The sequence below is a fragment of the Gossypium arboreum genome, chromosome 7, assembly GCF_025698485.1.
Source record: "Gossypium arboreum isolate Shixiya-1 chromosome 7, ASM2569848v2, whole genome shotgun sequence".
NCBI classification, from domain to species: Eukaryota; Viridiplantae; Streptophyta; class Magnoliopsida; order Malvales; family Malvaceae; genus Gossypium; species Gossypium arboreum.
The window spans coordinates 1604591-1619006 of record NC_069076.1 but is presented as its reverse complement, the minus strand read 5'-3'; the positions used below and the strand labels follow the sequence as shown (position 1 = coordinate 1619006).

The window sequence follows — 14416 nt, the reverse complement described above, 5'->3', positions numbered from 1 at the left end:
CATTGGCATTGTATTGATATTACGTGTAAGACCATGTCTGGGACATTGACATCGTTAATCGATTTCGTGTAAGACCTTGTCTGGGACAGTGACATAGATATGTGATAACATGTAAGACCATATCTGGGATATGGCATTGTTCCATCTTATGTGATTTCCGAGTATTCTTAATGATTCCAAATGGTTCAATGGGAAAATTTATGTCGAGAAAGAATGTGTGGATGAGTTAAAGGACTCAGGTATGTACGAGACTCATACGAGCATTGAAAATGAAACAAATGATGAATTTGATTAAGATGTTGAATATTTGTTTGATGAGAAAGGTTTGTGTTCTTATATGTGATTAGTTATGCTTAGCATATTTGAATTGAAATGCAAATATTCATATGATGGCTTTATTTGTATATAGCTTACTAAGCTTTTAAAGCTTACTTTGTGTGTTCTTTCCATGTTTTTTTTAGATCATCAAAGCTAGCTTAGACATCGGGGATCATCGGAAACCATCATCACACTATTGTCTACTTGTTGGTACTTTTGGAGCTTTGTATATATGGTATATGTCATGTATAGGCTAAAGTCATTTTGGTATGTTTTGAACTATGATATTAGCCATGAGATTTTGCTTGTAAATATTGGTATGTATTACCATTAAAGTTGGCTTAAATTGTGTTTGGTAAGTGTTATATATGTGATGTATATAATGCCTTATATGTTGGCTTATTTGGTAAGGTTATGTGTTGGTTACTTTGGTTAGTTGTTAATCGATATGCTAATGCTTGGAAGTTGGCACATTGTGGTTTGTTTTGAGATGATGATATGGTATATTAAGTGACTTGGAAATTGAAGATAAGATGAAGAGTTAATGCATTTGGAATTAGGTAAATTGTGATAGTTTTGGCATAATGAATTGTCATGTTTTTAATTGCTTAAAGATGTATTTAAATGGTGCTATTTTGGTTGCTATGTGTGCTTGTGGAAAACGTGGCAAATTGGCTTTTCAAATGGCCTATTTTTTTCCACACGGGCGCGTGTCTCAGTAGTGTGCGACATACGGTCATATTATATGGCTATATGTCTCTTGGAGTATAATTAAAAATTCAAGTCAGTCTTTAGACGGGTGTGTCTGGTGGCCGTGTGAGACACACAGTGTAATGACTCAAATTTTAAGGTCATTGGAAAAATTGAAATTTTCGGGTCATTATTTTTTGCAAAATGAATTCGTAAATATTTATTAGAAATATTTACGAAGCTAATAGTGTAGTTGATTAGACTTTGATTAAGTGAATAACCTTGAATTAAGGCTAATTTAGTGAAAGGACTAGATTGAATAAAGTGTGAAGGTTTAATTATAAACTGTAAGAAAGCCAAGGGACTAAATTAGCAATTAGGCCATAAGGTGACAAATGTATGGTAAAAATAAATAAAATGTGTAAAAATATAAATGGTACACATGTAATAAAATGTGTATTTACTTATTTTATAAGAAAATAATAATAATGATTAAAGTCTATTATAATAATATAATATAATAAAGTAATTAAATAAAAATAAAATAAAAGAAAGAAATAAAAGAAAGAATGAAAATGAAACAGAGCAGGGAAAGAAAGAAAGAAAAAGGGAAAGAAAAAGAAAAGGAAAATTTAGGGTTTTAGAGTTCCAAGCTTGATTGGTAAGTCAATTCGGTCTCTTTTCTTGTAATTTTGATGTCTATGGAATCCTAAGAAAGAATACTACTTGAGTTATGTTGAAATTTAAAAAGTTATTGAATTTTTAGATGTTGATTAAGTTGAATAAATGGAAGAATTAAGTGTTAATTTGATGGAAATTCAAGTTAGAAGTGGGAGAAGGATTAAATTGTGAAAGAAAATATAGGTCTTGCAATAATAAGGATTGAATTGAGAAGATGTTGTAATTAGTGTTTTATGCTGTAAATTTAAGAGTTGGAATAGTTTAAAATGATAATTGGATGAAAATATAGGATTTGTTTTGAAGAAAAAGAATGGTTATGGTGGAAGGACTAAATTGGAATTTAAGTAAAAGATACATGGAAATACAAGAGTGTGTTATTAAATAATATATATTGATAATTTTAAATGTTAAATTTTATGTAGCTAACATAGCACCGGAAATGTCATCGAAAAGGGGAAAGGAGAAAGTGAACGAGGATATCGAGTAAACTCGAGAATTTCGGTTTATATTTCTATAAACTATGTTTAATGATTTAATACAATGTAATTGCTATTCTTCATAGTTAGAATGTATAATGAATGATATGATAGAAATTATTACTGCTTTTGTATTGAAATGTAATGATTTGTACACCCTATTAACAAGTGTCGGACTAGTCGGATATAATTGGCATGCCATAAGATTGGAAGTGTTCAGGGATATTCCGACTGTGTGTCGATGAGACACTATATGTGTCGACTACTGTGACTGTTCCGGATTCGTTCCGAAGAGGTACTTCGTACCTAACTATGACTATTACTGTTACATTTACCCTACGGTGTATTCCGGTTTCGACTGAAGAAACACTGTACATTATCCCCGGAGTGTGGGTTGGATCCGTGTATCCGTTCAGGTCCGAGTCATGTTAATAGGGGTAAATAAAAGTACTAAAGACTGACTGTTATTGTTTATGTGACTGAGACTGATATACGATGTTGAAAGACATTGAATGATGTGTAAAAGTTATAAATTGAATGTAAGAGACGAAACTATTAAGATTATGAAAGTAAAAAGTTTAAGTTACAATGTATATACATAGCTTAATATTTGTTTAAGCATTAGTTTATAGAAATACCACTGAGTGTATACTTAGCGTACGGTATGTTTCCATGCGCAAGTCTAGGTACGAAAGAAAGTTAAGGACTCATCATCCAAGCCAATCCCGAACTCAAAGTGGTGAAGTACTTTTCTTTTGGTAAAATGGCATGCACCTAGGTTGTTAAGTTGTTATTTTGTATATGATAGTGTATAAACATGAAAGTTGTTGAAGCATGGTATGAAATATACATATTTTGGAAGTTAAACTTACATGAGTTTGACTAGTATGATAATGTTGTATAATTTTGATATGAATTGTGGTACATAATTCTTAAGAGGTATTGAAGTGAATGAATGAATATTTGCTAAGTTTGAATGGCATAATGAATGATATTTGCTAATTTTGAACGGTATGAATATTTGCTAACCTTGACACATGGGCGTGTGTAGTCATTTTGAAGGATACATGGACTAGACACACGGGCGTGTGGTCGACCATGTGACCTAAGTTAGTATGTATGCCCTGTTTTCACATGGCCTATGACACGGGCGTGTCTAGTAACCATGTGAGGCACAAGGCCAATTCACACAGGCATGTGACCTATGATTTCATGAAATTTTTCTAAGTGTTTGGAAACTTTTATATGTGATCGATTTAGTCCTGAACCACTTTTAAGTATGTTTTAAGGTCTTGTAGAACCTTATCAGGGACAATGTGAATGTTTGAGAATGGATTATGATAATGAATGCATAAATGTATGGAAATAAGATGTATTGTCCGGTAATACCTCGTAACCCTATTTCGGCGACGGATACGGGTTGGGGTGTTACAACTGTAACCTAGTGTAGTTGTTATTTGAGAACAACTCCTATTGAGTGTTGGATCTGATGCCCTAAGTGTAGTATATTTATTATATCACTACAGCAAAACAAGTTTTTAGCGGCGTTTTTTTGGCCCTATAAGTGTCGCTAAAATAATTTACGGCTTTTTGATAAGCGTCGCAAAAAATGCCACTAAATTTTACGACGTTTTTAGTAAAAGTGCAGCTAAAGTCCATGTTCTTTAACGGCGTTTGTGGGAAAACGCCTCTAACTTTAGGAGATTTTACCAAACCATTTTAAATTCATATAGAACCCGAATTTTCAGCATAATTTCCTGTAACATCAATGCAACCAAAAACTTCAAATCTAAATGATACTATCAAGAAAGAAATATGTATACGATCTAAATTAATAAATGAAATAACAAAATATATTATATTCAAAAGTTATAGTGTTAAGATATTCTCCTAATAAGAAAACAAAAGTCTAAGATGGCGGATCTTGCGACTGTTGAAACTTCTTCATCATATTCTGAAGCTGTAGTTAGAGTTCGTCATATTTTCTTGTTGCTCTGCTTCCCTCGCTGCTGCCTCCGCTTTAAGTTGTAGTTGCAGTTTATTATATTTTCTTTGAGCCTTTTCTTTTCTTGATGCTGCCTCGGCTTTAAGTTGAGCAATTTGCTCAACTGTGCTCGCTTGCATCTGAGCCATCTGATCTCTTAACCTCTGAACTTCAGCTTGAGCCTGATTCACCGAAGGCATGTATTGCTGCGAGCTGGATCCAAAATATTGTGTTAGGTTAATAAAAGATCATTGAAATCGAACCCGGCCATACCTTTTAGGACCCAAAACTTCAGTAATAATTCGATTATCAATGTCGTCCAGATTAACAGAACTATCACTTGAAGCGGTTGCTTCATACTCTGCCCTTTTATCCTTTAGTTTTTCCTAATAAATCAGTCAAGGAGTTAGAAACAAAATATATAATCAAACAAATGCAACATAACTTGGCATTATATGCATTATAAACGACGAATTAAACCATTATAACTAAACATGATAAATATTTAAAATAATTTAAAATTTATTAGGTAAATATACCATAATTTCTGTAGCTTCAATAGTCATAGGTAAATATACCATAATTTCAATGTCAACGTCAACATCAGCAGGAAGTGAATTACTGTTTTGATGCTAATGTTTATAATGATATTCATAGTAATCAAAACTTTGGATCAATGCTTGAAGGAGATGGCAATGGCAATGGCAGTGGCATGGGCAATTTTGAGCTTCCCTTAGAAATGGATTCGTTGAAGAAAGAGCTGGATTTGCTGGAGATGATCTCTCAAGGAAATCTCTAGTTTATTATAATCATAGCCCCATTGCCCCCCACTATAACATTATCTATTTAGGGTTTAAGAACTTTGGTTGTTTAATGTTAATTTAAGTTTCCTTTCGTTTTCTTTTAGTTTTATGTTTTAATGTTTGGGACATATATGTATCCTCAGCTTTAATAGGAACTTTTGACTGTTTTAATTTCTGTCTAATTTAAATCTTTTTTTATCTTTTAGTGTTTTTTATGAATGATGTTGAAGGTTTATTTATGCCCTTATTTATTTCTAAAGTTTAAACATATATTTTTTTGGTAAAGAAAAAAAAACACTCTTATTAGCTAGGAATGGATGGAAACAATTGTTCCTTCTTATAAGGAATTATGAGTATCTTCTTTTAGCAGCTGTATAACACATTGTGGTGGAAAAAGTACTACTTAGTTTAGCTTTCCTTTTGTCGCCTTTGCCAAACAATCAGCTACCTTGTTACTTTCTCGCAAGACATGCCTAAACATATATTTTTTTATTTAGGAATGCAATCTACGTTGCACTGTATCTATTACTTTTTAATGATTTTCTTTTTATTTATTTTATTTAACTCACTAGAAATTAATATTTAATTTACAAACATTAAATTTTTATATATAAATATATAATTTTGTATATATAAATATAGATAGCCATGTTAAAAATAGAGCTTTAGTTACAACAACTATAATCCAGTGTAGTTGTTACTTGATAACAAGTCCTGTTGAGTGTTGGATTTGATGCCCTAAGTGTAGTATATTTGTTATATCACTACAGCAAAATAGGTTTTTAACGGTGTTTTTTTGGCCTTAAGCTCCGCTAAAATAATTTACAGCTTTTTGATAACTGTCACAAAAAAACGCTGTTAAATTTTGCGACATTTATGTGGGAAAATGCTGCTATAGAACATGACCTTTAGCGGCGCTTTTACTAAAAATGCTGCTATAGAACATGATCTTTAGCGGCTTTTGTGGGAAAATGCCTCTAACTGTAGTAGATTTTTCTAAACCATTTTAATTCATATAAAACCCGAATTTTCAACATAATTTCCTGTAACATCAAATCCAATCAAAAACTTCAAATCTGAATGATACTATCACGAAAGAAATATGTATATGATCTAAATTAAGAAATGAAATAAAAAAATATATTATACTCAAAAGTTATAGTGTTAAGATATTCTCACAATAAGAAAACAAAAGCCTAAGATGGCGGATTCTGTGACTGCTGAAACATCTTCATCATATTCTTCGTCATATTTTCTTGTTGCCTCTGCTTCCTTTGTTGTTGCCTCCACTTTATGTTGTAGCTGTAGTTCATTATATTTTCTTTGAGCCTCTACATCTCTCAATGCTGCCTTCGCTTTAAGTTGAGCAATTTGCTCAATTGTGCTCGCTTACATCTAAGCCATATGGTCTCTTAACCTCTGAACATCAACTTGAGCCTAATTCACTGAAGACATGTATTGCTACGAGCTGGATCCAAAATATTATGTTGGGTTAACAAAAGATCATTGAAATCGAACTTGATCATAACTTTCAGGACCCAAAACTTCAGTAATAATTCGGTTATCAATGTCATCCAGATTAACAAAAATATCACTTGAAGTGATTGCTTCATACTCCACCCTTTTATCCTTTAGTTTTCCTAATATATTAATCAAAGAGTTAGAAACAAAATATATAATCAAACAAATGCAACATAACTTGGCATTATTTGCATTACACACCCTGAATTAAACCATTATAATTAAACATGATAAATATTTAAAATAATTCAAAATTATTAAGTAAATATACCATAATTTCTACAACTTCAGTAGTCATAGGAGATCCATCTTTCTTTCTATGTGTAATGTCAAAAAGCTGAAGGCGTCCAACTTTTTGACCAGACGACAGTTCCGACAATATAGTAAGAAAAATATTATTTAGTAAAAATTAGTTAATATTTGACACAATTAATAAATTCAAAATACCTCGTCATCAGTTACACAAGTAAAACTTGTCGACCTAGTTGTGTACGTGAATTTTTGTTTTTGCCTACTTGTAGTTCAAACTTGCTCACGATCCTACATTATGAAATTATTATTATGTATATAGAAAATACTATAAACCAAAATAATTATAAGATTTTAGAAGTACGTAATATCTCTTCTTTTTTTTGAATTCTAAAATCTAACTGCATCTTCCCATTAGTACTACAACGTTCCCGACAGGACATTTCGCAATTTCTCTTTGAGGCTTATATTTTTCTTAAAATATTCCTTTTTTAAAGTACTTTTATGGTCTCTCCATTTCTTTCCTAATGCCTTCTTCACATAATTATCCGAGACCTCTAAAGAAAATCTCTTCTGCAAATAACACAAGTTTAGAAAGTAAATATAAATGACTTATACCAAAGTATTATAAATTACATTCACCTTATTACCTTAATATTATCGAGAGCTTGATTTTTGTTACTATCAGGTCTATGATGCCATGACTCATAGTTGATTGGTAATAGATTGGCATTTTGTGCTATAATGCCCAAGTATCCTGCTAAAAGTCGAGCTTCTAATCCAACAGGCTGACCATGACTGTTTCTAGCTACTTTGACACGCTTGACAAAATTTAAATTGTATAAATCTTTTAATTATGTACATCCTCGAGTTTTATGCCTCCCACCACTTTCAGCTAAAAAAATGGTATATGATAATTTAAGAATTTGAAACAAAAATCAATAATAAAGTCAACATGCATGTAAATTAAAGTTAACATTACTTTGAATTTTTGTAGATTCGTCAGCTGTATTTGGAACACGACTATTGCTTTACCTTTTGCGGCGTTTTCCCCATAAATGCCGCTATTGCTTTATTTATTGCGGTGTTTTTCTATTAGTGCCACTAATGGTATATATTTGCGGTGTTTTTTTTTATCCAAATGCCACTAAAAACGCCGCTAAAAGCCTAATTTGCTATAGTGCATATACTTGTAATTTTCAAACAAATTGATTTAATATTATCCATTAATTATATTAATACCATTTCCATATTGTCTTCAATAGTTTTTGTACACAAAGAAAAATGGAAGCAAATATTGGCTCAATGATTATCTAACGTTTAACTAATACTAAGCAATATTACATGGTCTGATCGTAATACAAAAAGACATATTGTGTTAGTAGATGAACCTAAACACGTCCTTAATCTAATCGGAAATGAGCAAGCTAATTGAAAGACTAATATGTGATCACCGCCAAATGCTTGCACATTTGACTAGAAAATACCACACCAAAAATATATAAAATTAAATTAGCGGGGTCCGCAAGTATACGAGTCAAATTGTAATATAGACGTGTACAATGAAACATAGGGAAGTATTTTGAGGATTGTACCCAAAGAAGTATGAATTAAACCAGAAATTTACTTCTACAATAACAAGTCTAAATAGTAAAAATCAAAAACCATATTGCTACGGCTAATAAAATAGATAAAAATCATAAAATAAATAAAATTGAATTGAATAAATAGAAAATTGACAAACAACTAAATCAGAATAACATGTAGAAGATTAACTTGTTTCAGTGGTTATCATTAACTTTAGAATTTAGGTTGAGATGAAATTAGCTATTAGTTAACTCGTATTATCTCTCAGCCTCTACTAATTAACTAATCGACTGGTACACACTTATCTCTTGACCTCACTTTCCCCATCGGGATAAATTATAATTTACTCGGTAAACTTATCTCCCGATATCGTTTAACCTAGATTACTTCCTAGGGTTGTCAATCCTAGGGTCGTCAATTCTAGGGTTTAAGCATGCATAATTTAATCCAACTAATTCCTTATAGGAACTCATATTCCTCTATTAACTATTCCCACATCCATTCATTGATCGCCCTATAGAATTAGCCTCTCATGGATCTAAATGCCATAATTTTAGAATTAATTTAAACATACAGAAGTACACAATTAAACTAAATAAGAGAAGGGTAGAGAAACTGATCCGTTGGATAAATTGAATGTGCTCGTAGTTGCGAAATCTCTTAAAAACAAAACTAATCTTGATGTTTTTGAAAGAACAATAAAAGAAATTGCTGAAATACTTAATAAAAATAACTTAGATTCAAGTTGAACCAAGGTGAAAGAACAAAGAAAAAGTAAAGTATTTAAAAACTGAAATTAAAACCTAAATCTACTAACTACGGCTCTTAAAGCTTTGCTTACTAATTCAGAATAACCTTACTATTTATAGGGATGTTTAGAAACCATAATTAGGTCTTGATAAGTGCGAAAAGTAACATGTTTTAATCCCATTCTTAATGCATTTTTGGATGATTATTTGATGTAAAATAGTGAATTTTATGCTTCTAATCCTTTAAATTCAGGCTTTTATACTTAAGAGAGCATGTAGGCGCAAAATGAGTGAAAAATGAGTGAAAACCGAAAAATTGAAAAAATGTATAGGGGTCACAAGGGCTAGACCCTCCTACATGGGCTGGGCACACGGCTGTGTGAGCTACATGGGCTGCCACATGGCTGTGTGCTAGACCATGTGAAAATCACAAACTGCACTCCTCAAACGCGGAAAAACACAATTTTTAGGTTTTTCGGGCCTTCTAAGACCTATATATACCAAATATAAGAACAGGGGAGAGAGCCGTCAGAGAATATTGAAGAAAACAACTTGAAAAACATCATTGGAGCTGACTCTGAAGCAGATTTCCATCAAGATTGAATATTTCCTTTTGATTTCTTTGAAGTTTATTATGAGTTTCTTTATTTCTTGTGGTTATACTATCTTCTAGATGTTTTTATTTGCGATTATGAACTAATTTTCTAAATACCTAGGGAGATGAACCCTAGGATGGATTCTGTTATTTGATTTCTATTTTTACGTAACAAATACTTGGATATTGTTCTCAATTATGTGTGCTTAATTCTGGGTTTAATATTTCTAGACTATTAATCCATGTTTGATGTGGTTGAATAATAGACCCTGTTTAAGAGTAGATCTAGCATAACTGAGTGGAGTTGCATGCCATTTCTAGAAATAGGACGACATAAATCTACTGGACCAGAGTCAAATCTAATAGGGGAATCCATAGATCGAGTTAATGCGATAATATGGGTTTTAATTAGAAATAAATTTCAATTAATCAACCTAGAGTCAGTTGCTCTTAGTCTTGAATAGAGATATTAGCATAATTTAGGGATTTCTATGCATCAAGATATTAGGTGAAGAAATTGCGTAATATAAATTGATAATGATAGATGAAGTCTAGGCAAGTTCTTCCCTGGGTATTGTTTCGCTTCTTGGTTGTTTACTCGATTATTTTTCTGATTTGTTCTTTGTTGTGTTCTTTAGTTAATATAATTAGTTAATTTTAGTTTTTAATCAATCACTCTAATTTATCGGTTAAATAATAAAAAGACGGTAATTACTAGCACTTTTAGTCATTGTGGGAATGATATTTGTGCTCACTATAGCTATACTATTAATTGATCTATACTATTAATTGATAAGTGCACTTTACCTTTGTCGAATTTTTAGTTGGTTTCGTGGACATCAAGTTTTTGGCCCCTTTTACGGAGACTAAAATATTAGGAAAACTTTATTTTTATTAATTTAACATTTTTTATTTTTATTTGAAATTTTTTAATTTATTTTTTGCATTCTATTTTTTTGTTTGTTAGCTTCTGGTAGGTTCTTTTGGTTTATGACTAGAGAAAACCTGTTGGATCCATTACTTTTTTTATAGTGAGATTGAAAAGACTGCTCACAAAAATCATAGAGAGGTTAAAAAAGTAAGGCAAAGTCAACAAAACATAGGAGATGATCAAGAGGAAACAAATATGTTTGTGCAGATGAGTGATAATCAAATAATCAGGTAACTCCTACACGTCCTGCCCCTCGAACTATGTATAATTATGCTAAGCCCACTCTGAGTGGGGCTAAATCGAGTACTGCTAGATTGTCTGTTAATGCAAACAATTTTGAGATCAAGCTAAACAGAATTCATATGGTGCAACAATGTTCAGTTTGATGGTTTGCAAGATGAAGATCTGAATGCTCATTTGGTCAAGTTTCTAGAGATTTACAACACTTTCAAAGTTAATAGCGTTACTGGTGATGCCATACACTTACAGTTGTTCCCATTCTCTTTAAAGAGTAAGGCAAAACAATGGTTAAATTTATTGCCACAAGGTTCTATCACGACTTTGGCTCAAATGACTGAGAAGTTTTTGTTAAAATATTTTCCTAGAAAAAATAGCTAAATTGAGGAACAACATCTCTTCTTTTTTTCAGTTTGATATTGAGACATTTTATGATACATGTGAGAGATTTAAAGATTTGTTGAGAAGGTGTCCTAACCACGAACTACCTTTATGGCTCCAAGTTCAAACTTTTTACAATGGTTTGAACCCCTCGACTAGATAGATGATTGATGCAGCAACTGGTGGAACATTGAATAACAAAACATTTGAGATAGCTCAAGAGTTTATTGAGGAGATTGTCACTTAATAATTATCAGTGGCAAGTTACAAGAATAAAACCTGTCAAGGCAGCCAAAGTTTTTAATATTGATGCAGTTTATATGTTGGAAAATCAGGTTGAAGTTCTTGGTAAGAAAATTAATGGTTTAAATTTTTCTAAGCAAGTGAATCCAGTGATACAATGTGATGCGAATGGAGTGGAGATGATTAATTCAGAATATTCACCTTTCAAGTCTAACATGGAACATAAGCAAGTCGACTTTATGGGTAATAATTCTAGATATCAAAATAACCCCTACAGTAATAGTTATAATCCTAGATGGAGGAATCATCCAAATTTTTCTTGGGGTGGTCAAGGAAATCAAAGGTTACAACCCCCTCTGGGTTTTCAGCAACCTTATCAACAAGAAAGGAAACCGAACCTTGAAGAGATGCTTGCTAAATTTATTCTGATTTCTGAAACTCGATTTCAAAACACTGAGATTGTTTTGAAAAATTAGCAAGCATCAATTCATGGACTTGAAAATTAAATTGGATAGCTTGCTAAACTAGTTTCGAAAAGACAACAAATTAGTTTACCTTATAACACTGAACCAAACCCAAAGGAGCATGTGAAGGTAGTTACATTGACAAATGAGAAGGTGTTGTCTGAGCCTAAAAAGCAGTTGCAATATGAAACTGATGAGAAAGATGACGAGGTGACAAAAACTGAAAAATTCAAACACTAGTGCTTAAAGAATGCAAACCATCGATCTTATATCTAACAAAGTTGAAGAAAGACTGCATGGATGAACAATTTGGTAAATTTCTTGAACTTTTTAAGCAATTACATATTAACTTACCTTTTGTTGAAGCTCTTTCGCAGATGCCTATATATGAAAATTTTCTACTAGGAGTTATTGACAAATAAAAGAAAGCTAGAAAAACTATCCACTGTGGAACTTAATGAGGAGTGTTCAACCATTCTCCAAAATAAACTACCCACTAAGTTGAAAGATATAGGAAGTTTTACTATCCATTGTTTTATTGGTAGTTTAAACATTGAAAAAGCATTGGCTGATTTGGGTGCTAGTATATATTTAATGCCTTATAAAATGTTCAAGTAACTTGGCCTTGGGGAACTGAAACCTATTAGGATGAGTATTTAATTAACTAACAGATCTGTTAAATATCCTAGGGGAATTATTGAAGATGTATTTGGAAAAGTATATAAATTCATATTCTCTATTGATTTTGTTATACTTGATACGGATGAGGATCTTGACGTGACTTTAATTTTAGACCGACCTTTTTTAGCTACTGCTAGAGCTATTAATGATGTGGGTAATGGTAAACTTGTGCTTAGAGTAGGTGATGATGATATCATTTTTTAAATCTATGATGCCGTGCAATTTTCTAATACGTAAGATGGTTCCTGTTATTTTATTAATTCCATTAATCATGCTATTCAAGATTTATTGTAGGAATTTATTCATAAAGATACATTGGAACTGTGTCTTGTTCAAGGTGAGGAGGTCGATGGAGATAATTTAGTGATAAGTGAAAGGAAAACTAATCTGGATGGTAATGAGTCACCACGAGACAAAAAGATTTTGACGCCATTGAGGTAAGTAAGGACTTAAAGCTGAAACCTTCTATTGAAGAACCTCCTAAATTGGAGTTGAAGCAATTACCAAATCATTTGGAGTATGCATTTCTTTGAAATGATTCTACACTACCAGTGATTATTGCTTTAGACTTAAAGCGGAATGATAAGGATGAGTTATTGCAAGTGTTAAAGGAATACGAAAGAGCTATAGCCTGGAATATTTCTAATATTAGAGGAACTAGTCCTTCTTTTTGCACCCACAAGATTTTAATGGAAGATGAGTATAAGCTAAGTGTGCAAGCTTAAATGAGTTTAAATCCTAACATGAAGGAAGTTGTTAAGGCTGAGATAATTAAACTTCTAGATGTTGGAGTTATTTATCCTATATCTGATAACCCTTGAGTGTGTCCTGTGCAAGTTGTTCCTAAGAAAGGAGGGATGACTGTTGTGGCTAATGAGAAGAACAAGTTGATTCCAACAAGAGTAGTGACATGATGGAGAGTTTGTATTGACTACTAGAAGTTGAACGATGCTACAAGGAAAAACCATTTTCCTCTACTATTTGTGGATCAAATGTTGGAGAGATTATCTGGTCACATGTATTATTGCTTCCGAGGTGGATTTTCTGGCTACTTTCAAATCCCTATAGCTTTTGAGGATTAAGAAAAGATTACATTTACATGTCCATATGACACATTTGCTTATCGAAAAATGCCTTTTGGATTATGTAATGCTCCTACCACTTTTCAGCGTTGTATGTTAGTCATATTTGATAAACTCGTGGAAGACATCATGGAGGTGTTTATGGATGACTTCTTAGTATTCGATAAGTCTTTCCATTTATGCCTTAATTTAAAACTTGTTCTAGTGAGGAAACGAACCTTGTGCTTAATTGGGAAAAGTGTCACTTTATGGTTAAAGAAGGGATTGTTTTGGGCTATAAAATTTCTAGTAAAAGGATCGAGGTTGATAGAGAGAAAATTGAAATCATCAAAAAATTACCTCTCCTAATTCAATCAAGGCTATCAAAAGCTTCCAAAGACATGCTGGGTTCTATAGGAGATTTATTAAAGATTTTTTTAAAATAGCTAAACTTTTAACTAATTTACTAGAAAAAGATGTTCCATTTAATTTCGGTTAGGAATGTTTAGAGGCATTTGACGTTCTTAAAGAAAAAATAATTAATGCCCCGATTATGGTTGCACCTGATTGGAATTTACCCTTTGAACTAATATGTGATGCGAATGATTTTGCTGTAGGTGCAGTACTTGGACAACAAAGAGACAAGCATTTTCTGCCAGTTTATTATGCTAGCAAAACTTTGACAGACACACAATAGAATTACACTACTACAGAAAAAGAATTGCTAGCTGTGATTTTTACATTTGATAAATTTAGACCTTATTT

The 14416-nt window shown here is 32.1% G+C and overlaps 1 non-coding gene across 1 annotated transcript; it reads right to left on the bottom strand.

Moving 5' to 3' along the window:
• Positions 1–11200: 11200 nt before the first annotated feature.
• Positions 11201–11307, bottom strand: LOC128296098 (small nucleolar RNA R71). Its single transcript, XR_008286646.1, has one exon. It is a non-coding gene; the product is annotated as a small nucleolar RNA R71 (small nucleolar RNA).
• Between the last annotated feature and the right edge of the window lie 3109 nt (positions 11308–14416).